This window comes from Prionailurus viverrinus, chromosome A3, assembly GCF_022837055.1.
Source record: "Prionailurus viverrinus isolate Anna chromosome A3, UM_Priviv_1.0, whole genome shotgun sequence".
Classification (NCBI taxonomy): domain Eukaryota; kingdom Metazoa; phylum Chordata; class Mammalia; order Carnivora; family Felidae; genus Prionailurus; species Prionailurus viverrinus.
In genome coordinates, this window is record NC_062563.1 from 28,365,700 (window position 1) to 28,375,199 (window position 9,500).

Sequence of the window (9,500 nt, forward strand, 5' to 3'; positions counted from 1 at the left end):
CTTCTCAAGGCTCTAGAGCCCGGCCCTGGGGGGGGGGGGGGGGCCCTGTCCCCAGAGCCAGAGACACCAGCTCCGGATGGCCCGGAGCCTCCTTCCCTAAAGCTGAGTTCCTGCCTCATCTGAACCTTCTGTGCCAGACATGAGCCCCAGCTGAGCAGAGCTCCCTTCTCAAATATCTGAAGTTTACTCCCCAGGGCTCCTCCTCTGTTTCTATATTTTAATAATTTCAGTCTCTTCTCTTTTTACCCTCAGCCCTGGGGGCGGCAAACGCTTCCTGCAAGCGCTACCTTCATTATATCTTCGAGTTCTTTTTATAACCCTTTAGTCACCCAGTTAACAACTTTATACCTAGTTAGCAATTCTCTATATTAAAATCTCTCCCTTAAAATAACTGGGGTGGCTTCTGTCTCCTGCCTGGCTCTGGCTGTCGCAGTTCCGGCTATTCCCATCAGTGCTGCTGGGATCACTGGTGTTCACGTCCCTTGGTCCACGGGAACGAGAGTTTCTCCAGGGCGTGTGATGGAGGGTTGAATTGGAGGTTCGGTATGAGACACGTGTTTTCCACCGTGGGGGCCACTCACACTCCCACAGCAGTGTCTGAGAGTCCCTGTTGCTCCACATTGTCACCAGCACTGGGCATTGTCAACCTTCTTCATCGCTGTCAGTAGAATGGGTGCAAAATGGTATGGCGTTGGGATCTTAGCTTGCATGCTCCTGGTTCCATATGTGGGTGTTAACCCGGGGGGTTAATTCCAGCTCCACCACTGACTTACTTTTTTCAGTTAGTTACTCAACCTCTCTGAACCTCATCTGAAAGAAAGAAGGGACGATAGTAATATCTACTTCATAGGATGGTGGTCAGACTAAAGGAGATAATGCACAGAAATCGCTGGACCCAGCAGTGTTCTCACTACTAGTAAACGGCAGCTTGTCATTACTGTTGTGTGATTGTGTCCTGATTTGTGAAACTCTGACTATCACAGAGAGACAAGCCTGTTAGCAAGCATCATCGAGCGAGATACCTGCCTGGCTGTGTGTCTTTCTAAAGTAGAAAGACTCTGGTCTGCCATGCCCAGGGCCAACCACCAGCGCCCGCTGCCTCTCCTGGCTTCCCACAGCTGGGCGCCCAGACCAAAACCCCCTGGCAACCGCCCCTCCACCAGTCGAGGAAGACAGACCTGGAGCCCCTGAGCCTCCCCCTCTGCTGGGGTACTGGTTGCTCTCCAAGACCCTGCATCTGGAACCGACGTTCAGTTCCTGATCCCCGGGCAGAGCAAAGTCTGACTGAGCCCAGTGGCTGGGGCGTCAGGGCTTGGACTGGAAGTGGCGTCTTTGGCGTGGGCTCCTAGAGGGCTGGGCTGGAAATCACGTATTCCAAAACAGGCGGTAGGCACCAGAGGAGGCATGTGGATCCTGGTCTCAGAGAGGAAAATCCAGGGTTTTCTCGGCTAACGCAGCCAACACAGGAGTATACACCCAAGCCTCGCGTCCAAGGGGGAGGAGAGGAGGTAATGCGAAAAAGGATGATGAGGTTGGAAGCCAAAAAATGAGGAGCGGGAGAGGAGCCATTGAAGATGTGACAGCCAGAGTGGCTTAGGGCAGGCAGCCCGGGACTTACACTGTGACGAATGAGAAATGGCCAGAGGCTCACCTTTATGGTGACGCCAGAGCTTCCAGTCCTGGGCCAGGGGTGACACCTTGCAGAGCCCAGGTGTGGTGACTGCATACTGGTGTGTACCAAACTGCCCCCCAATGTAAAACAGCAACAATCATTTTCTCATTGCAACAACCCATCATGATCACGGTAGATCGCGTTTCCCATGTTCCTGGGGATTGACTGGGCTCAGCTGGCGACTCTTGCTGTCGGTCCCTCAAGTGGTTGCTGTCGCATGGTGGCTGTGGCCCCATTCACCTCAGAGGCATGGGTCTGGCAGCAGATGCTGGCTGTTGCCTGGGACCTTCGCGGGGGCTGTCAGCTGAGATACCTACGCGGGACCTCTCCCTATGGCCTCCCAGCATGGTAGCTGGTTTCAAGAACAAGCATCCAAACGGAGCCAAGAGGGAAGCTCTCTAGCCTTTCTGCTGTAGCTCTGGAAGTCACACGGTGTCATATGCACTGCATTCTGTGCGGTAGGACCCAGACACTAAGACCAGCTCCTACTCAAGAGGAAGAGAATTACACTCCACCTCTTGGTGGGAGGGTGTCAACGAGTCCGGAGACATGTCTTAAAGCCACCACACCAGGAAGGCTGGGGGTCTTCTGGTTGGGCACACTGGCTGCCAGGCAGAGGCACTAACTCAGGTGGGGCTTATAGTAAAGACAGGTGGCATGATAGGAGAGGTCGGATGTCATCACCGCCCAAGGGCAGGAACGCTCGGAGGTGAAGGACAGGTCTGGATGTGCAAGAGTTCATTCTGTGGCTCCAGCACGGCGGTGTCACAGTGTGGTACTGACGGGTGGGCTCAGCTCCGCGGTTGTGACAGGCAAACCTTGAGATCTCGGGGCCTCAACCCAACCGAGGTTTGCTTCTTGCTCACCTCACCCGTCTCATGTGTAGGGTGGTCAGGGGACCTAGCCGACTGGAAGGTCACCCGATACCACGGCAGGGAAGATACATTTGGAGAGCCGCACACTGGCTCTTTGATACTTTAGCCAAGATGTGATTGATGTATGTCCCTTCTGCCCACAGCCCCTTGGCCAGAATTAGTCATGCGGTCTGCCCCAGCAAAAGGCTGGGAAATGTGGGAAGCATAGGGGAGGGAGTACCACCCCATCAAACACCAGTTCATTTTCCTTCCACAGACCTGCTACTCGCCTTGTCAGAGTGGGTCCCGTCAGTCCCTCGTGGGAAGCTCCCCAGGCACCCATTAGAAATGCTAACACCTGGGTCCCACCCAACCTGCTGAATCAGACCTTCTGGATGGGGGCCTCGGGATTGTTCTGACCTACCTTGCGGCTTCAGCTTCCCGTAACTATGCCTGGGCTTTACTTTCTGGTCTTTGCATCTTTTCAGTCTCCACTCCAACGGCAAAAGATTTCGCCCTCCGCTATTTCTCTACGGCAGAGTCTGCACAGAGGGAAATCTGATTGGTCCGCTCAGATTTTGACCCCTGGACACATTGGAGGTTATTAGCGTCAGGGAGCTTTCTTTTCTCCTCCTCCTCCTCTGCCTCCTCCTACCACGTCTCTTTCTTATTCATCATCCCCATCGATACATTGGGGTAATATAGTGATTAGGAGTGAGGGCTTTGACACCAGCCTGCCTGGGTTTGAATCCCAGGCCTGCTACTTACTAACTCTGTGACTTTAGGCAAATAACTCTTCTTGCTTTGTTTGCTCCTCTATCAAGTGGGGGATCGTAACAGAAATGATCTCGTAGGGCTATTGAGCGAATGAAATGAGTCAACATGATCGTGCGAAGTGGGGTGGGCACAATCGAGCCCTTCACCTGTGGGATCTCCCGGCATATAGGGTCAAACAGTTTAACTAACTGTAGGCCACCCAGCTGGTGTCCTGGAGAATTGCTTGGAGTGGGGGGTGGGGGGTGGGGGGAAACCACACATTTGGTAACCGGAAGTGCCAGAAGTGTTCTATATCTAAATAAAGGAGAAACACACAGGAGGTGTGGAGAACTGGGTGCTTCCCTATCAGGAGGAAAAGACTTTTTCTAGTCATGTCCAAAGAGCAATGGCCAAGGAAGCAAAAGAAGGACAGTTGAGAACAAATTAAACGGGCTGTTCAAAGTTTGACTTTTGACAAACGTTTTGCGTTCCTTCTCAAGGGCCATCAGCCTGGGGTAACCACTCTATACATGGGCGCCACCTGGTGTCCATGCCGAGTATTCCTCCGGAACCTGCCTGCTCTGGGTTATGGGACAGGCTCCTCCATCGTCCGTTTTCCTGTTGTGGGACATCTTATTGGGAGGGCCTCAGAGGATGAGGCCCTCTGGTCCTTGAAGTCTGGGTTTGAATTTCAGTTCTGCCACTGATGGAGTGACCTGGGGCAAGTCCCTTCTCCTCCTCTGATCCTCCCTTTAACCTTAACTCTGAAATGACAAATTACACCTCTCTGAGCTATGGAGAGGATCTTGAGAAAGTGCTTTGTAAGCTGGGAATAATTGGAGGCAATGGAAAGAGGCATTATCTGCAGTCGAATAGGCCTGGATTCGTTTTTAAAAATATGAATTGTGCACCTGCTCTAAGCCAGGCAGTATTCTAGATATGGGAATGTAGCAATGACTCAAACAGACAAAATGTATATTTTCATGGGCTTAACATTCTAGCATTCCAGTTTCTGAGTCATTCATCCATCTACAAATATTTTTCTGGTATTACTATGTGCCAAGCACTTTCTTAACCAGTGCGCACAGAGGGAATCCAATGTGGCTAGAATATAGGAAGCAAGGGGAACAGGGTTGATTAGGGATAGGACCAGGTTTTGTGGGGCCTGAAGCTTTTATAAAAGATCTCGGATACTTTTTTCATAAGAAACAGAATACAAGTCAGAAATACAGAACTAGGTTAGAGAGGGAATTTTTAAATTTTTTTTTTTCAACGTTTATTTATCTTTGGGACAGAGAGAGACAGAGCATGAACGGGGGAGGGGCAGAGAGAGAGGGAGACACAGAATTGGAAACAGGCTCCAGGCTCTGAGCCATCAGCCCAGAGCCTGACGCGGGGCTCGAACTCACGGACCGCAAGATCGTGACCTGGCTGAAGTCGGACGCTTAACCGACTGCGCCACCCAGGCGCCCCGAGAGGGAATTTTTAAGAGAATGACAGAACAAATAACAAATTACAGAGTTTATAAAGCTGACCAATAGCATCATACATTCTAGAGACATTGAATGATATTTTTATTAATTAGCTGCATGATATAGTTCTATAATAATTTTTCTCTACATTTTTTGCTGTGTATTCTTTGATCACCCAGTCATAAAGCAGCGATTTTTTTTTTTGTCTTTCTGTAAAGACAAGGAAGATAATTCGGTCTTTACAGGATTAATTAACTTTTGGGGGGAACAATTTAAGTAAGCAATTTTCTTTAAGTTGTAGAGCTTAATGCCAGGTAAAAATTTCAGATTATTGTCATATTTGTCATACATAAATTTCTCTTATGTATGAGCTGGGAGTCTTCTTAGGTATAGTCGTGGCTAATTTTTTTTAATGTTCATTTGTGTATTTTTGAGAGAGAGAGAGATCGAGCATGCCCTTGACTGCATGCACGAGCAGGGTAGGGGCAGAGAGAGAGAGGAAGACAAAGATTCCCAAGCTGGTTCCACATTGTCAGTGCAGAGCCCGATGTGCAATCTCACAAACTGTGAGATCATGACCTGAGCGGAAATCAAGAGTCAGAGCCATGCAGGGGCCCCAGTTAGTGCCTAATTTTAAATACTCTGAGCTGAAAGCACCCTAACCAGTTTGTCAATATCACCCTCCCCACGCCCCGCCACAAAAAGAAATCTTTATCCTTGTCAGTATTTCACGTCAAATAAGTGAGACATTTTAATCTTTTTCCAGTGAATTTTGTAATTCACTCCTTTCAATTAACTAGATTATTAAACAATCCAAGTCTATTCAGTACTTTGATTTAAAATGTACCTAATTCTTCTTTTTTTTTTAATGTATTTATTTAAATTCAAGCGAGGTAACATTTGGTGTATGGTTGTACCTATTCCTCTCAACGAATTACTACTTTTATTATGATCTGCAGGCCATTTCATCGATAAGCTCCAGACATCGCTAGGGCAGAAATGCTAAGGACGACAGGACCCAATACAGCGAGGTCATGAAACATCCAATTTCCCACAAGGATGTGCTAGCTATTTATAATACTGCTACGTGTTTGACACACGACCTATAAACCCAGGACTCTGCTATTTCTAGTTTCTGCCATTCTTACTAGAAGGGAAACCACTCCGTGCATGTTTAATCGCATAGGCTTCACTGCCCAATATATTTCTGACAGTATGAAGAACTTCTGTTTTAACGAGACTCAGCTGAGAACCAGAACCTTTGCCTATAGTTTAGTATGTCTGATGATTGGGAGAGTTTTTTGTAGCCTAGCTTCTGGCTCCGTTATGTTTCAAATCTCGCGTCCCACCCGCTCTGTACATACTCTTGATGCTGGGCCCTCAGATGTCGGAAGGCTTGCACCTCGTGTCACAGTGTAGGATGAGTCCGCAGTGGCCAGGAGGAGTTTTCCTGACCTTGCTGTAGATGAAGGCAACTGTGAACCACATAAACAGATCCCTCTTGTCTTTTTCGGGCTGCTGTAACAAACTAACCACAGGCCGGGTGGCTTAAAAAGCAAGCATTTGTTTCTTACAGTTCTGGAGGCTGGGAAGTCCAAGATTAAGGTGCTAATACATTCTGTGTCTGGCGAGACCCTGCTTCCTGGTTCACAGACAGACACCTCTTCTCGCTGTGTCCTCACGTGGCCGCAGGGGTGAGGGAGCTCTGCCAGGATCTCTTTTGTAAGGGCACTAATCTCATTCATGAGAGTTCCATCGTCATGGCCTAATCACCTCCCAGAGCCCCACCTCTTCATACCGTCACATTGGGGGTGAGGATTTCAACATATGAATTTGGGATGGGGGAGACACAAACATTCAGTCCAAAATATCTCTGAACCAAAATTGAATGCATGCCTGACACAACTCTGCCTTAGCTGTGTGAAAACTAATAACGGGAAACCTCGCTAAAATGAAGTTGAGAGGTTTGGGCAAGGGGAGCTCTCACGCCCTACTACTTGTAGTCAATTGCAGACCCCGCAGGAAGGGCCATGGACTTGACCTTGGACGAAGAGACCCTTTCCTTATCCCCCAGCCGCAGCTCAGCCCATAAAAAGCCACCATACTTCAAACTCCCAGTTTACTCCAATGGACTTTTAGTTCATAACCGCCTTCCCCTTTCTTACCCCCTTTCTCCTTAGAAAATGTGCCGTGGGGCGCCCAAGTGGCTCAGTCGGATAAGCGTCTGACTCTTGATTTTGGCTCAGGTCATGATCTCGGTGTTGTCAGGGCTCCGCACTGAACATGGAACCTGCAAGGGATTCTCTCTCTCTCTCTCTCTCTCTCTGCCCCTCTCCCCTGCTGTCTCTCTCTCTCAAAAAACAAAACCAACCAACCAACCAAGCAACCAACCAACCAACAAAAAACCGCACGCCTCTCACTTGTTCCCCAGGCATGCCTACAGTTCTGCTATGGCTTATTTTTCCCAGGTTGCAATTCTCTTTTATTCCCAAATAAACCAGTCTTTTGCTGGTGGAATAACCAGCAGTTTTTATTTTTAAGGTTAACAGCTACATCCTTCAGGTACTCCACTGCCACTGGATGGAGAGCCGGAGTAGAAAGAGACATCAATCTTAAAGGATTACAGTTAAATATCTTATTTCTACAACATTTACAAGAACGTACACCCAGGTGCTATGTCTCCTCCAGGGCCTCTGCAAGCAAGGGTCCCGAACCTGAGGCTTCACTATTGTCGAGATAAATCTACCCTATGAAATGAAGCTAGAAAATAAGTAAGGGGGACACTAGGCAGGCCCCTGCAGTTGTTAGGAGGGAGTTAGGACTCGATTCTAAGAGCAACAGGAAAACTTAAAGGGCTTTAATGGACGAGGACGGGGGTTACATGATTTGATTTATATTTCTCAAAGACTGCTCCGGTTTCGGCGTGGACGCTGGGCTTCAGGGAGGCAGGTGACATTGCTGAGGACATTGCTAAGGCGGCTGATGGGCCTTCCCCAGGAGAGAGATGGCTTAGACTAGGGTGGGATGGGTAGAGGTAGTGGTTTGAAGGTTATTTTGGGGGCTGACTCAAATTCAGTAGAGGTGAGGTGGGCATCAAGAGGATCTCCCAGGGGTGTGTGGGTGGCTCAGTCGGTTAAGCATCTGACTCTCGGTTTCAGCTCAGGTCGTGATCTCATGGCCCATGAGTTCAAAGCCAGCATCCAGCTCTGTGCGGATAACACAGATCCTTCTTGAGATTCTTCCTCTCTCTCTGCTCCTCCCCCTCTTGCTCTCTCTCTGTCTCTCAAAATCAATAAATAAAAACTAAAAAAAAAAAAAAAAAAAGTGTCTCCTAGGTATCTCCTTGAATGGTTGCTGCGACCCCACCCCCTGAGGTGGGAAAATGGGAGCTGGATGGACCTGTCTGTTCCACCTGTTGGAATCCTGTCTCTACCATTGCCAGCTACGTTACCCAGGACAGGTCACTTCTCTCTGGGCCATTTCCTCATTGCAAAAGGAGGAAAACTAACATCTACCTTGTGAGGTTGCTCGAAGAGACCCTTTCCATAGGCCTAAAATGACGTCGCTGAGGCCAAGTCCCCAAACCAGGGCTTCATGCATACGCTATTTGCAGTTGCAAACTCCCCCAGAAATGTAGTCTTAACTGGTCAGTCAGGAATTTTCTGACGGGTGCCACTGAGTGTGCCGCAGGGGCCCTCTCCACCCCCTCCCCCCAAAAAGATGAGGGCACATTAAGACCGGCTCGCTCTTGCCCCTAAAGGAAAGCGAGCTTGCCTGAAACAATCCTTTTCTTTTGCTAACTTTCTTGCCACACCGCTCTTCCAAAACCTGTTTGGTACTTTTCCTTCTACTTGCTAGATGGAGTGCAGCCTGACTCACGAATCATTTAATAAAGCCAGTTAGATCTTTAAATTGTACTTTGTTGAATTTGTGTTATTTAACAAGAGTGAATGAGACAACCTATCAGGAGAAGCCTGGGATCTTACAAATAACCTGTATGTTGAATGCCATTTTTGTTCCAAGATTTATTAGTATTTACTATGAATCTCAAGGGAGGAAACCAGCCTTGGATCCTTATTCTGTGGCATGATTTTTATTAGGTTCTAGCAATTGGCTCTGGCTATTGAAAGCAGTGATGTCCCCAGGCAAGAAAATAATTGCTGTCCCCAAAGGGCGGGTCATTGTGATTGATCTTTTTAATAACAACAGTAATAATAGCTAATATTTCGTGAGCATTTATTATTATCAGGTTCTTTACATGCTTTGTCTCATTTATCTCTTACAATATCTATGGCACAGGTACTTTTATTATCATCATTTCCATTTTACAGATAAGAAAACCTGAGGTTCAAGTGATTAAATAACTTCTCCAGGGACCCCTTAGGTAGTAAGTGAAAGAGAGGGGAGTCCATCCTTGGGAGACCTGGCAGAGGGGTCAGATCACCTTTCAGGATTGTTCTGTAAGGCCCGGCCCCGCCCCTGTCATCCCCTCCCCCCCTCCCTCCCCCCCCCGCACTGGTGCTGTCCTAGGTTAGAACTCTTGACTGGAGGCACCAAGCCAGAGACTGCCAGTCAGGGCTGTGTCGTCCGGCCCGTCTCCGCCCCTCTCCCCGCCCCATCCCCTCGCCCCACCCCATCTGTGCCAACTGCCCCGCCTATCGCCCCTTACCGCCCCGCCCCTTACCGCCCCGCCCATATCCCCGCCCATCACCCCGCCCGTCCTTTGCCACCCCGCCCATCGCTCCG